Source organism: Haliaeetus leucocephalus, unplaced genomic scaffold (genome assembly GCF_000737465.1).
Source record: "Haliaeetus leucocephalus isolate CR32 unplaced genomic scaffold, Haliaeetus_leucocephalus-4.0 Scaffold32, whole genome shotgun sequence".
Lineage (NCBI taxonomy): Eukaryota > Metazoa > Chordata > Aves > Accipitriformes > Accipitridae > Haliaeetus > Haliaeetus leucocephalus.
Window position 1 is genome coordinate 604345 of NW_010972468.1, and position 11769 is coordinate 616113.

At 42.7% G+C, this 11769-nt stretch overlaps 1 long non-coding RNA gene across 1 annotated transcript; it reads right to left on the reverse strand.

Annotated features, from left to right (window-relative positions):
• Positions 1-6307: 6307 nt before the first annotated feature.
• Positions 6308-10240, reverse strand: LOC104837403. Its single transcript, XR_774928.1, has 3 exons — positions 10095-10240; positions 8493-8555; positions 6308-6818 (listed from the first exon to the last, which is right to left on the reverse strand). It is a non-coding gene; the product is annotated as an uncharacterized LOC104837403 (long non-coding RNA).
• Between the last annotated feature and the right edge of the window lie 1529 nt (positions 10241-11769).

Here is an 11769-nt window from a genome sequence, read left to right on the forward strand (position 1 = left end):
CTGCTTTCTACCTCTGAGGCTACAGAAAAGGGTCTCGTGTCTCACAGCACTTTCGTACAGAAGACCACGTGAACCTTGAGCCACGGAAGGCGGTGAAGGAGGAAAAGAAGTCGGCAACCTCCGGCTGCGTCTCTCTCCTTTCCTCCTGCCTTTCCACGGATGGTCCGGCTGCCGGGTGGGTTGCGATGCTCATTTTTTGGCCCAGCGTGAGAAGGGGGCACTGGAAGGAGGAGGTTTGCCAGGTACAAAAGAAAGTAGAGGGAAGATAAGAGCTCATGGGAAGCATTTCGTGTTGAGAGGTACCTTGCATGGTTGAAGAACCACACAGTCCCTGATGAAATGCATTACTGAAAACACCAGGCAGGGATACTAATGATTTATGGACACCTTTCTGGAAACTCTGTAACTTCCCCCTGCAATCAATGGGGCTGGAGTTACCCAGTAGCAAGCTCAGAAAAAAACACCAAGTTGCTTCTCTTAATTTGGTTCAGTGAGGGCTTGGGAATGCCAGAGGCACTTGGTAGTGCAAGGCATTTCTACGAGATTATTTAAAGCTGCAGAAGTGCTGTGAGCAAGAGGGCCTAATTCTAAACTCAGCGTTAATGCAGGCTTCGGACCACTGATGATACCACCGGGTTCCTTTGACCAAACTTTCACCATCTCCAAGTTAGGGTTGCTGCATGCTAGAGAAATCTGCCTTACGCTTTAAAGTGGTATTTCTTAGAGCGTGCCAAAGAGCTTTGAGACAGCTGACGTGTAGCTGCTAATGTGTAATAACTACCGTTGTATTAGCGGCACGTTGTACCAGCTGTCAACAAAATAAATTATCCAGGATACTATTTGGAGACTGAGAGCTGAGCTGTTCTGTTTGGCCTCTAAGAAAAACACGCATTTTGTTTCACATCATAAACTCTATACATAAACAAACATAAAGCTACTGCTCATAAATCAGTTTTCCGAGAGCATAAAGCTATTAAACTATACACAGCCTTAAGAACTAGTCTATGAAGACAGATTGCCAAGGTCAGAGCTTAACGCTGCATGAGAGCCCACTGCAGTCACAGCTCGAAAGTGTGAAATATTTGTGGGTATAAGCTCTTAGCACAACTCTACTGCCAAGAGCCGTGGGGGAACGGCGACAAGCCCCATCCACGGTCACGAATCACTCCACTTCTCAGAGAGATGAAGAAAAAGCAGGGGACCCACTTAAGTTTAACCTGGATATTAAGCTAAAAGTCTCCTGAGGTGTTTCAGATAGTGTCCAGAAACTCCTATTTGCCATATATTCCTAGAATACCTTTTTTTTAAAAAAAACCCAAAGCCTCCAGACATCCAACCAGCAACGGTTGGCCTGGCTTTGAGCAGGAGGCAAGGCACATGAGCTGATGCAAGCACTGGCGGGGAGTGGTGCAAGACGAGAGAGAACGTGCTCTGAGGGTACGTAAAGCCAAAGGGCAAACAGCTGGAGATCAGCACCGCGACACCCAAGCACCAACCTGGGACTCCCCGTTATTTCCTAGGTCCTGCCAAATGAGTTGACTGGAGCTTCTCACCCTGCCCGACACGGTGAGAATCGGCAGGGAGCGCGGCCGCGGCGGTGAGGACGAGGAGTACGTTTCTCCTCCAGCTTGTTCTGGCAACTGCTTCATACTGCGTAGTTCCCGTGGGTTTATCCTGCAGCATCTCAGGTGGGCTTAGTGCCCAAGCCGTGGTCCCGGCACACAGCGGTGCCGTGCCAGCAGGCGTTATCCTGCCCGGCACAGCGATGCCCCAGGTCACAGGGCTGAAGCAAGCTGCCGTGCTTGCACAATGTGATGCCAAGCCCCCAAACCCGGCAACCCTGGCCAGCTGGGTAGTTTTGCCTCCGCTCTTCCAGCCCCACAAACTGTTACGCTCTAAGGCCAGTCGCAGGGGGGTTTATTTTGACACACGTGCTTTTCTTTAGGCAGGTCATTAAGAAGCCCAAGTGAAAAGTCTGCTTTATCTGTAGTCTTTTACAATATTCCCTGTAGCAAAGGAACACTATTAGGGGATAATTCAGCCTCCCTCTCCTTCGTGTAAGGGCTATTGAAGCAGCCAAGGGCAACATCCTAACTTCAGTGTTTTACCTAAGTCAGGTGGGATTGGTCCTGACCTGATTTGATACAAGATAGCAAGATTTTTATTTTTTTTTTTGGAAATGCAAAGACTGCATATATACCAAAATACCATGATTTGGATTTTTTGAGACAAGGGCAAAGTTCTTAATTATAAATAATGATCTGAAATACATTATAAACAGAACCGAAGGATGGCGCTCAGTATTACAGCCATGCACTATGGAGAAGGCAACACTCACTTACAGCTTTAAGCCCATTTAAGCATCCCTAAGCCTCCCAGAGAAGCCAGTGAGCTCTGATGCCTTGGAAGAACGGAGGCACAGGCCGCTAGCCTGTAGTTTTTAAAAGCTGAACTGATGAGTATTTCAGTTTCCAAAACATAGACATGAAAAAGCAAAAGCAACCAAAGCATTAGCGTCCCTTTGTATTGACTGGCCTGTTTTAATCCCACAAGCCAATCTACAGCATTTAACTGATAGCTTCGAATCTCTAAGAAAGGAAAGGACCTTGAAAAGATCTGGTTTACAGCTCTAAGCTGATGAGATATAGCAGCCAGGATCATCTTACATTATTGTGAAGTTATTTAGACAGCTAGAGCTGTTAGCCAGGCTGCAATGAAGTCAGTAATGTAACACAGAAAACAGGAGTGTTCCCCATTGAGAATATGGAGTTCGCGCTGTTAGTATGCAGAGCTGGATTTAGTTCAAGAGCCTCTGCCGTCATATTGGCTTTATGACACTCGCTTTGCTTCCAGACATCACAGCGTTGGAAGTTTCTCTCCAACAGTCTAGCAGATGTCATGTCTAGCACATTTAGGCACCTTCAGATAAATGAAATCTCACGTAAGACGGGCTCCAGCGTGGTGCAAATACCTCTCAGGTGGTCAACCGGCTCCACCTGAGTTCCTCTACAGAGACTCAGGCTGGGTGGACCTTTCCCACTGGTGAATTCTTTTCACTTCACATGGGGTGTGAAGCAGCTGGATAATGATCTAAAAGCAACAATTAATGATATGAACTAAAAAAATCTGTTTGCAGACACGAATGCTTCTCAGCAGGCAGAAGCGCTCTGGGTGGGTTTTCTTTTTGCAAGCATCCACTACTGCAACTTACTGAATCTGTGAAGCTCTGAACACCGTTTCTCCTCCTCTCTCTGACCCTTCGCATTAGACAACCCTGCTGAAAAATCAGTTCCACGCCCAGCGTGTACTGCAAAGCAAGTATCAGTAACGAAGGAGGGGGGAAGGCACCGGGACAACGGGCTGTAGGAGCTGGCAGGGGTTGAGCCCTTCCCTACATGCAAGCTCCGTCACTGCCAACACAACTGTTTTCCTCCCTCCCAGAAATTCACCTGGCTGTCAGACCATCAATAGTGGCTACACACACGCATGAAGCCAGAAAAAAAAAAAAAATCTCCTTCGGCTCCTCTCTCCCCCTTATTAAGGGCTCAGAAAAATGAGCACCTTAGCAAGCTTGTTGAGTTACCCCATATCAGCTGAGCCTGGGTGATGGCACTTAGGACACACAGTCAATAGCAAACCCAAGATAAGACACATTAGCTCAAGCCTCAGTGATGGAGGTTTAAACTAATTGATTTAACCTTGAATTTGCAGTTGGTAAAGAGCATATGTGCAAGTAATTGTTGCGCCTCACCTTACACACGTTAAGCTGCGGCAATACATCTGCTTAGTCTAAGCTCCTCGTTTCCATTTCTGGATGCATGGCGTTAGCACAACAGGGCTAAGACTCTCTTCTGAATCCAAATTCAGTATCACAGCACAAGAGGGAGGTCAAAACAAGGATTAAAAAGTCAGGCTGGTCCATCAGGACAGTGCAGCCTCCAGCAATGCTCACTGGGGATAGAGTATCACAGGAACTTTTCTTAGCAATGCATTTTTCAGTGTCATATGTAACTAGATGATGAACTTAAGTCATAAGCATACTCCAGCGAAATGATATCTACATTAGTGCCTTCCTTCTGACACAGCAAGACATCCAAAATAGAGCATAACAAACTGGAGGGAATTCAGATCAACAGCTCTGCAGAAGACACTCCCAGATTTTGCAGCCGATGATCTCCAGAACTGCTGTATAAGCAAGCAGAAGTCTCCACCTGTTCATGCACAAATAAGATTAAAAAACCCAAACAGATGGTGACTTAATCCCCAGCCCCATCCCCAACTGACATTACACAAAATGAGGAACACGCCTTGCTTTAAACCTTTGCTTATACCGGAAAAAATCTTCAAAACTGGGTATCTGTAAGGACAAAGTATTTGTCCATTCCAAAGTACTGTACTAATTTGGTGATTTCACTCTATAGAGACATCCAACTTTAAAAACTGATTATAGGCCCAGAGTGTTCAACGGGATCAAGCAACAACTGAACGTGCAGAGGGAAAGCGGAAAACTCATGCCCAATGCCTCAAACAATCCAACCTGAGGAACGGAGGAGCAAACCTCGTGATCGCTTGAGGTGGCCTCCTCTGAAACTCATGGCTTATTTAACACACACTCAGTCAGGTATTCTGCCTTGGGGATGGTAACATCCACCATTCACCACCACTCCAATGTTCACCCTACCAAAGATCATTAAAAGGTAGAAAAACAGCCAAACCTGCTGCGGCTAATCAAGCAGCTTTAAAAACATGCCTTATGCTAATGATGTTTCTTAAAAGAAAAGCACAAGCTCGTCTCTGCTGTCCTGGTTCCCCTTCCCTCGGCTCCTACTGAAAGGCACAGTGTCTCTCCCTCTCCAGGTAGCAGCAAGTCCTATACCAGCCAAAGAAATCCCCCTTACTGGCTTTGCACAGCAACGCAACCCTTTGCATCTGGGACCAGGGAGAAGGGCCAGGCTCCCCTCTTGGTTTCAGAGAGGCAGCCAAGAGGATTTGCTCCTGTGTGTTCACAGTGTAGCGGCAGTGAATTTCCAAAGTGCTCGGGCTTTGCCAGAGCAAGCCTACCTTGCTGCTCAAAATGGGTTTCCTGCCAAACAGGTGCCTCTGAGAAGGTCCCAGAGCATGCAGAAGCACATCACTGTCTCAGACTTGAACGCTCACAGATTTTATATTAACCTACAGCAACATGAAACTTCACTCTCCTAAATTGGTTCACTCCATTCCTATTCTAAGGGACAATTTACCAACTGAATCTGCAGTAGGAAACGTTGAAGGGAGTTTTTTTGCTCTTCAGAAAAATACTCCACCATCTTACATTGCCCTTCTGCCTGAAATAAGCCAAAAACCCACGCAACCACCTCAAGGTTGTTTCAGACTGATTAAAATGTACCCAGTTCAGAATTTCATTTTCTTACCAATGAATAAAACTGGAAAGATCATATGGTGTTTAATAAGACCCAAATGTTCTGGTTAATTTTTAGAAAATCTAAAGCAGAGAGATGCATTTGCATCATCCTCATGGTATTCCCACTAGCGAATACACAGTAGGCTTTCCCCTAGCTGTAGAAGGCAGGTCCAAACCCATCCTTTAAGGTCCCTACGCAACTGGCTGCTAGCTGTGCCACAGGCAGACCCATCCTTCTCCAGACACAGACACGCTCAAAGATGATAACAGACCAAGGGGGCACAATATCTGAACCACTCATGCAACCGCTCACTAGCCTGCTTTGGTCAAAATACAACCCGGAGTTCAAACAAGCCCAGCTCACTTGGTCTGAACAGATGAGAGAGCAATCGCATGAGCAGCTCAGACAGCAGAGCCAAGTGTAATGCCTGCAGCAGCTGGAGGAGAGCTCACATAACGACATCTCCAGTGCCTAATGCATATGGAAAGAATCAGGTTCCTTGTAAAAATATAAGTTCACCTTCCACTCTCTCAGCATAACACTGATGGCCAGGAAGTCTTTTTAGAGTGGTAGACTGTTTTGGACCCAAGGGTCTGGTATCAGAAACATCCAGACACTTAAGTATTTTCTTGGTGCTACAAGATCTCCATACCTTTAAACCCATGGGCCTAAATGTCTGACCTCCCAACAAGTACTTCATGTAGAATGGTATGTAATTTTAAAGCTAGCTTTTACATGGGGTTTGAAATAGGTGTTATTGTTCAAATCTGTACTAAGTCAGTGTTATTTCATTTGTATTAAAGCAAATCTAAAGTAAGTTTTGACAAATTTTATTATTTTCCCGATTGTATTAATTTTACACAGTACAAAATTCTCTTATTTAAGCAATTTGAAAAGAAAAATGTGAAGTTCCACACAAAGCCAGCACTAACACATTTTGCCTAACAGGAAATACACCCTTATCAGATATTTTAAAGCTTGATGTTTTCAGTAAGAGCTTAATTTGTACTTATGTTTCAGAGTTCGCATGTTCATATGAAGCTTTCAGACATCTGGATTCCAGTTCAGGGTTTATTTGCATACAAAAATATATTATAATGGAAAAAAGCATTAAAAGTTCTCAACTATATAAAATTACAAATATATTTTCATAAAAGCAACTTTAAATTAAAATTCAAGCTATATTTTAAAGCAAAATACAGCTATAACAGTTATCTTATTCCATCTGCTGCAAAGTAACAAAACTGATGTTGCCAATTAAATACTTGTAGGAGTTTACAAAGGTTATGTTCAGAAGGCGAGTATCTTGGGTAGCAAAGTTATCAGAAAAGGGCAGCAGTTCTCAGTGATTGATGTCACTTATCCTTCAGAAGACATTCATAGGCAAGCACAATGCCAAAGGTTCATTTCACATACCTGGACATACAAAACAAGAAAGATCATTAAGTTCTATATTAAATAAGATTGCATGTTGTTGACATACTAGACACCCTATCTATACCCAGCTTGCTAGACTGCCTGACAGGCCAAAATTATGCCTTTTTTTAATTAACACGAGAGCCAAAAGGTTAGTGTGTAAAAACTTAAGGCTATTACTGTTCTAACCAGCGTGTTAGCCTTGAAAAAGACATCTGTACAAAGGTCTGTGTAACCTCAAGCATATAAATACAACTCCTCAAAAATGTGATAATAAATATCAGATGGAAGTTGGACTTCTTCCTCAGAATTCCCGTGTATGATAAAGATAGCGTATCACTGTAAGACAAGTGACACTGTATAAATGAGACTCTGCTGACATCACTAGAGATTCACTTAGCTAGGATTAAAAAAAATAAGCTGCCTAAACCCCCCAAACCCAAAACCCACTACAGCAGGTGGCAATCCCTGCCCTCACTTTCAATGTGCCTTGCAAGAAGACAATAAAACCTATATACTATAGGCAGCCCCTTAAGAGTTAGCTGCAACAGAGCTGTGCAAGATACAGCAAGGTAAATATTTGCTGGTTTGGGGTTTCATTGTTCTACAGAAACCTTCAAAAACTCAAAAGTTTTCAGTCAATTAGGTTTCAGTGGTAAATATGGAGTTAGCTCAAGCATACATCCATGACAGAAGTCAGGAAACTAGAAATATGTTTTAAGTAAGAGAAGTGAAACCAGGATTAAGATACAAGTAAGACAACAGGGAAGTAGGAAACCCATAAGAGCAGCTGTCTTAAGTCCAAGGCAGATGGCCAAGGCTTCAAGAATTACAGGGAAGGGAAAATACCTAATGAATGCAAGAAACTCTCAATTCATAGTTTATTTGGGGGGGGGGGTGTGTGTGCTCATGCTGCTGTTTAGGTCTAGTCCTACAATTTTTCACTTTGGGGTCTATAGTCTGGTTCCATACAAAAAAACCCAGTATCATCTCTGTAACAGTACAGGAATAAGCAGAAAGAATAGGTAGAGTACTTGGTTGAGAATAGGAGGGCATTTTTTTGGTTTTGTTGTTTTTCTTTAAAAATCATAATGAAGACTCTAGTATTGTAACTGGAAAATACAATTTCTAGATAGCGACAGAAAAAGTGATCTCAATTCTGTTCCTGGTAAAGACAAGCACAAACAGGATTTTGACATTTCATCTAAGTCAACAGATACAGATACCTGCTCCTTAATTCTTTTGTAAAGCAAAGTCCAGAATAAAAAGGTTTCCCCTCACCTGCAGTTACTCTTCTAGTTACTTAGCTTTATAATGAAGAAACAACCCCCCACTTTTTAGCTGAGTTTTGAGTATTTAAGAAAGTGATGTTTACTTGATCTATACACTGTGAAGGAGGGGTGAATTGCAGCTGCCTCAGAGGTGAGGAGGACAGGGGTTCACTGGAGTACAGCCTTTGTCACACAAGCTAAACTGCAGGCCTTGAACATTCAGGCAAAGACCAGAATTCAGTTTATTTTACCTTCTTGTCCACATAAGGATCTATAGGTCTAGCAAACCAAAAATGAAGCCACATTATATAAAACTATTGCTACCCCTCCCCCCATACACTGGCTTTCATCACTCTTTGACATTACCAACCGAGATGCAGCCTACTAATAAAAACCTACTTACTTGCTAGTGTCCTGTCAAGATCAGCGATGAAGTCTTCCAGTTCTTTTGTGTCTCCAAGCTTTGCTGCAAAATGAGAGTCAATACTGCTTAAACATGACATATTTCTCTGGCCAAAAGAAACACCGGAATCACACGATCCCCCAAATCATTTTCAGTGGTATCAAACATGCTGCAGACTATTTTCAGGGAAGTTCAATAGGGTTGCTGCAATGTCCAAATGCATTCATAGAAAACAGGGGAGACTGAATTAAAATTCTAGTTTTTATAGTTTTCCATTTGACAGAAGCAAAGCAAAGCAATCCTCCGTTCAGTTCCCTTAAAAGGCAGAGGTTGAAGTGGAGAATAAAGCTGTATGTCAACTAATCCATGTCCTTGCTACTGTGGGAGTCTTGCTTATTGCATATATTCAGATACTGCATTCATAATGTATAATCAAATGTATAATTCATAATGTATAATCAAACCCCACCCAGTTAGCTCCCAGTCCTACATAAATCTAAGTGTCTTAAATCATGTCAGTATCACTGGTTTGCTGTGATGTCAGGTCCTTTGATCTTGGTCCACACACTATAAATTTGGATCCAAACATCCACCTGAATTTCCACTCCTGAGAACACCACTGGTTCCATTCAATCTAGTTTTACTGCAAATAGCTTTCTTATCTCATTTCTATGGTCTACTCCAAGCTGCTTCCAACTCCATTTCTGTCTTTTTGTCTCCTCATCAGGAAGACTATCTTGACCTTTAGTGTAATTCCTTGCCAAGTATTTCCTACCAGTTTAACTGAACTCTTTTTTGCTACTTCTTATTAACTATTACTCGTTACTTCTCCGTAGTATCATGCTAATTAGAAAGAAAGAAACTTGTTTTTTTGTGACTGGTCACTGTGGAAAAGACATGAAAGCATGAAAAGCTCTTAAGCATGCATCTGAGAAGAGTAGTTGTAACTGTGTAGTACATATGTATGACTGTTCATTTACTGCTCTGTCTACTCCAGAGTTAATCTAAGTTAACCTGAATAAAACAAGTTCCTGGGGAGTTAGATCAGCTGCAAGACAAAAGCCACTTTGAAACAGCATAGCGGCAAAGGAGAAAGGAATTACTAATACATGGGTTGTATCAGCAATGCAAGGTCTATGTGGATCTGAGAAATTGTGTTAAGTTGAATGGCACCATATGGATTTGGAGGAGTCACCTACTGCACCCCTGCATTCAGGCTAAGTATTTCTGTATATAGATGGGACGCTTAAGTTACTTAGTCGCTTCAGTAAAAAGAAACACAAGTTAATTCTTAAGTGAAGTATTCCGTAAGTAGTACCATGATTCCTCATCAACCAAAAAACTGTAATTTTCTTTAGCTTGGTGTTTCAAAACCAAAGAGTTGCCAGGTCACCTGCAAAGAAGTGTAGATGCAGTGTGTTATTCTTGTTTATAATTAAGACAATAATACTTGAATCTGTAGCGTGCTCAACAGCAATCCTTAGTTTTGTTGTCATTAAAAAAAAAAAAAAGTCAATGCATGCATGTGAATCCTGGCTCACAGAAAGAAGCCTATGTAGTAAAGAATTAGGAAGAAATGCCAACAGTTAAAATTAAGCATACCTTTACATGGAGTTACTGATGGGGATGGCAAGCTCGGAGTAGATGCAGTTGGAGAGTTAAGCTTTTCATCACTGAGGCTGAAACTGTTTCTGTAGAGTGAATCTGCACCTGTAAAAAAAGTTACATGATAAAGTAAAACTAACACCTTCTGCAACTTTGCAATAGAATTAAAACCAGAAATGAAGCCTTTCCTATATAGGCTTCAAAGTCTGTAGAACTCAAATTTACAGACTTCAAAACCAGAGGGATAAATAAATCATCTGTTGTGTGAAGGCTGTTGTTCCCATACCTACTGTTAAAAAGCAAGCAGTCCTAGGCCCAACCCTCACCCCCAGGAAGGAAAGTGTCAGCTTTCCCTGCAGTCAGCATCATTTGGAAAATATAACAGGAATGGCAATTATCCCACATCCACGAAATTAGGCCTGGTATGACCTGCCTGATTCACAATATTCTGGGAAATTCTGGTTACCTGAATTTTTCAAAAGCTTTTCAAAAGGCTGAATAAAAAGCTCCAGGACAAGGGCAGTCTCCCAGAACAGAGAATATATTCAGCGTTGTCCTCATCCCTGAAGCAAACCCACCCATTTCTCCATACATTACTCTGCTGCTTTAGGTCTCACGTTCTAGATAAATGGTACGGCATCTTTTAATTTTCATTTATACCGTAACTCTCCAGAGTTCGTGAAGCAGTACATCTGTACACAAGATGTTCTGCAACCTTATTTTAGGTGATCTTTCAAAGAACGCTTTATATGCCCTGGAAAGCAACGGGAAAGGTTCCAATACCATTCTGATGTTCTTGGTTTTTAGACAAGTCCTTAAGTTTCAAAAGTATCAAGAAATGATCTTTGTCTTGTCTCATTTTATGAAAAGAGTTCCTTGATGTACAGTGCAGACAAAGTATTAGTCATGGCTCCGCTGGAAGGAGGAATTGTCACTGTATTAGAGACACTAAAACTGCTAGTTCCTGCAGTTTTGAGCCAGTGACCTGAAACCGGTAGTTCTACAAAAAGAAACCATTGTAATATGAACATGCCAATGGTCTCCACTTATTTGGCACACTTCCTAGGAAATAAATGTACTATGCTGACTACTGCTTCTTGCCATTGAGGCCAGCAGTTTTGCCCCCCTGCAGCACACGTAGCATTTGTCCTTGAAGCCCCAGCCTAGGAGGTGGTTACGCTGCAGAATTAAGTCCATCCAAGTCAGAATTGCCACACTTCCTTGGATGCCTGTCTCATTTGCTATGCCAGGAGATGACTGCCTTAGCTAAATTAAGTGTGTCTTGCCGAATTAGCAAAAGGGGGCAGGACCACAGCTTGCCTTGCCAAGATCTGCACGTCTACACTGCCACGATGTTTGCAGATATCAAACGTAGAGACTGTGCTCCACCAGACTACCCCTCTACTGTAAGTTCCCCCATCTTCGGGAAGAAGAGTGCATGTCCACACCCCATCTCCTCTAGGCCGCTGTCCTTACCAGCATAAAACCACCTTCCACGGGAGTATACGGGTACAGTGGCAAATCACACCAGACAATTGCATCTACTAAGTCTGTCAGATGTTTCCCCAGTCACAGGCTGATTGTCTATTCGTTTCTTCTGTGCTAGCTTCCAAGCCTACCTCTGTTGCAATAAACACCGAAGAGGCTTGTGTGAGAAGCTTCAGCCTGGAAT